At 45.2% G+C, this 3,533-nt stretch overlaps 2 protein-coding genes across 2 annotated transcripts in view; one reads left to right on the plus strand and one right to left on the minus strand.

Annotated features, from left to right (window-relative positions):
- Positions 1-3,533, plus strand: part of Oaf (BRICHOS-like domain-containing protein out at first) — a 189,060-nt gene that overhangs the window by 58,727 nt on the left and 126,800 nt on the right. The gene's annotated exons all lie outside the window — the stretch shown is intronic.
- Positions 1-3,533, minus strand: part of LOC143422193 (uncharacterized) — a 53,508-nt gene that overhangs the window by 49,473 nt on the left and 502 nt on the right. The gene's annotated exons all lie outside the window — the stretch shown is intronic.

A 3,533-nucleotide genomic window follows, 5' to 3' on the forward strand; every position in this document is an offset into this window, starting at 1 on the left:
CGAACGCGCCACGCCGCTAGCAATACCGATTTCCCTCGAAATTACCATAGTTGATTTTTAGCCGTAATTAATACGTAGTCGTCGTGTTGGCCGCCAAGTCATTGGCTCTGAGTCATCGCGGACAGCAGAAAATTACGGGGACACACGGTCTGACGCAGAGGGACAGTCCGCGGTGTCATCGCGTTGCCTCTCGTTTATCATTTCGCGATCGATCGAGAGCTTGGCCACCGCCGTGTACGAAATTCGGGGGAAGTCCAGGTATTGTTCGGTGTGCACATTGTTTTCGCGCCTCTACCGAGAAAGCCCGACGCGCACCAGCCGAGCGCGATGGTTTATCGTTCACGGAATTATTGACGTTTCGTCGATATAATTGATGTTTGCGAATCGACCTCGTCGCGCGGACGACAGGTTGTCGACCTTCGACGATCGATGGAAACTTTGCCGTTTTTCCAACGGATACACGACGATCCAGACACCGCTCGTGAGTCTAGCAATTTTTTGTTCAAGAAGAATTCTTCCTCCTCGCGATACAACGGATCGAACGCCAGAGTACAATTTTTCATTCTATTCGGATTAAACGCGTAAAGAGGAACGCGATAAAAGTAGACACCCGTGATACTTTTCGCTGCTCGCACATGTAGCAGAGATTGTGCATTTACGATGCTCAAGAATGTTGAGATCTGCTGCGAGTAGTAGAAATTGATTTTAGTGAAAATGGGAAATTCAGTAGAAACTTTGACGCGAGCAGGAAACTCTGGAGAAAACGGTTTTTACTGTATCTTCGATTCGAGTGTTTTCTAAATTTCTCATCTTCAAACACTCGTACGTATGCGCTATATTTGTTTCGTTTGCAGAAGCATATGACTCGTTGCAACTATAATTGTAATTACGTATATATATTATAATTATACATATGCAGTATAAATTTAATCAATCTACTATTTTATACGGAATAAACATTCTAAAAACTTTTCGAACGACACGACATTCTTCAACGGCTCGTAATTGCTCTACAGACCAATTTAGCTTTACAGCAAGCGTCTCTAATAACTACACAGGCGCCTTTGACGCAACGTAAACTACATAGTATAAGAAAAGATCTAACATTGCGCAATTAATTCTTGCAACACGCAATATATTTTCGTACAGAAGAACAATAAACTAAAAATCTGCAATATTTAACAAAAATCTGTAATAAGCAAGCTTTCATCGAGGAACTCAAGCTCCGAGAGCGCCATTTTGTAGATACAAAGGCTGCAAAAGGAAGGTACGAGCAATTTTCAGACAATGTATTGAACAAATTTACTTAATTCCAAGTGTATCGAGTAATGTAAAATAAATCTAAAAAAATTCGGTATCATAACCTACTCCAGTTAACTGAAACCTCCTGGAGACTAGCAAAGTTTCCTTTCCACGACTTTAACTGATTTGCAATCACGATAAATCTGAAATGTCCCCTGTGCTGATGGACTACGCGCGCAAACGTAAAAATAACGAACGGATATAACGAACAGTTTCCTTTTCCATCGATCGCGCGACAAACGAGATCTCGAGGCGGAAGAACGCTGAGGACACGCCACGCGTTCGTTCGCGAAGACGCGATGAAAATGTACATCGCTCCTTGACACTTCGAATCTAGGCTACGAGTGTTACCAGCCGGGGACGTTATGCGAGTGAATATCGTGACGTGGTCCGCGATCCATGCGACGGCCGCGCGGGCAACGGATGGAACCGACCGGAACAGTTTTAATGAAGATGATTTTCGCCGCCAGGAAGCGACGCAGTTGAAAAGTCAATCCCGGGAACTGTTTTATTTTTTTCGTTTCTCTCCTGCTGACGAGTCTGACCGCTTTCTTCTGCCCTGACGTTGACGTTTGCCAGCAACGAAGAACGGTGTGCAATTTTCCAGAGCCAAACAGGAACAGGTGGACACCCCTTTCTCGTACTATTAACCCTTCGCGATCGATTGGCGATGGCATTATTCTCTTCGTTAAATTTTGCGTGCTCTGAAGATGATTAAACCAACAAACTTTCAACTTCAAGGGACCAATAATATTCCATCTAACAGATCAGTCACTTAAAATACAGAAAATTAGCTCTGTAAGATAACAAAAAATAATTCTGTGATCCACAACTGCAATGACCTCTCGAAAAAAAAAACAGAACCAAAGAAGCGTCTACCCTTCATGGAATAGCCCTGCATGGTATCGCGGAACGGAAGAGAAAATAGCTCGCGCGCGGTCGACCTAATAATCTCGGACTGTTTAAAGAAGAGAGTTTTCCGCCGTTTGGTTACGCCAATTCCAGGTAATAACAGTGAAATATTGAATCCGAGCGTAAACTGCAATTTAATCGACTCGCGGCACGAATGTCTGCGGGACAGGAGAGCTGGGTCCCGAGGGCCCCCACGGCTGGGTCTCCTCGCAAACGAGAAAATCCTCGACGAAGGGAAATGCCGTGGGGAAGAGGGGGTGGCGAGGGGGGTCCAACGCATCGACCCTTCCGCGGCTTCACCCTCTCCTTTCTCACTCGGTCGAACGACCGGAGAGGATCAACGATAGTGATTGGCGATTACGTTAACCAAACACCGCGGTATACGCCCCTGCAATTTGCCTGAGGATCATCTTCCCCTAATCGCCGCGCTAATAACAGGATTACCGAGGCCTGACCGCGGAATCGTATACTTATCCCTAATTCGCTGTATCGTTATTAATATATATAATACAATTGAGTACGTCCCGTGGCTGCGATAAGATGACTACACGGTCGAGGCACGTGCGAAAACGCCGAAACGGCGCCGTCTCTCTACCCTTTCCCTTTCCCTTTCTCCTTCCTGCCTCTTTTCTCGCGGATCACCACGGTATCGTTTGCAATTTTTAGCAGCGGCGAACCAAGGGGGCGAGAAATTACGCTCCTCCTGTCGATTAATTGATTTTTTGCGTTCGCCTTGTTTCTGCTTTTTCGTCATTTTCTTTTTTTTTTTTTCTTTTCGAGGGTGTCTTTATGATAATTAGAGGTCTCGCGTGGAATATTAATTTTTCGTCTCGTGTATCGCTGTGTGTGAAATTTCTGGCGTCCAGTGAGATGATTTGCTTTCTATGATCCGATCCTCTTGGTTCTCCAAGAAATTAACCCGAAAATCTGTGCTACGACGTGCGATGGAAAAAGTAGGAATTGCATAGTACTGGTATTTAACGGCGCGGTACCGAATGCGGATGAAAAGGAAGCGTTAACTGTACATTCGACCAATAGAATTCAACGCGATCGTTAATTAGTCGAAACGCGTCGGCAAAGAACCGAGTTGCAGATTATTTAAATAATATCCGGCGATAATAGCGTGTCACGCCAAGTCACGGATCTCGCGCATAAGGAATTCGATACGTAGGAAACCGCGCGGGTACGCTGGCATTTCTTTTTTTTATTCCGAATCGCGTCGTCTAAAAACGTTCCAACGAATCGTCGAACCGTGAGAGGATACGTGTCGCTTGTAAACACGTCAGGGGTGTTAATCGAAGAAAGGGTGGAATACTTGC

This window comes from Xylocopa sonorina, chromosome 3 (assembly GCF_050948175.1).
Source record: "Xylocopa sonorina isolate GNS202 chromosome 3, iyXylSono1_principal, whole genome shotgun sequence".
Lineage (NCBI taxonomy): Eukaryota > Metazoa > Arthropoda > Insecta > Hymenoptera > Apidae > Xylocopa > Xylocopa sonorina.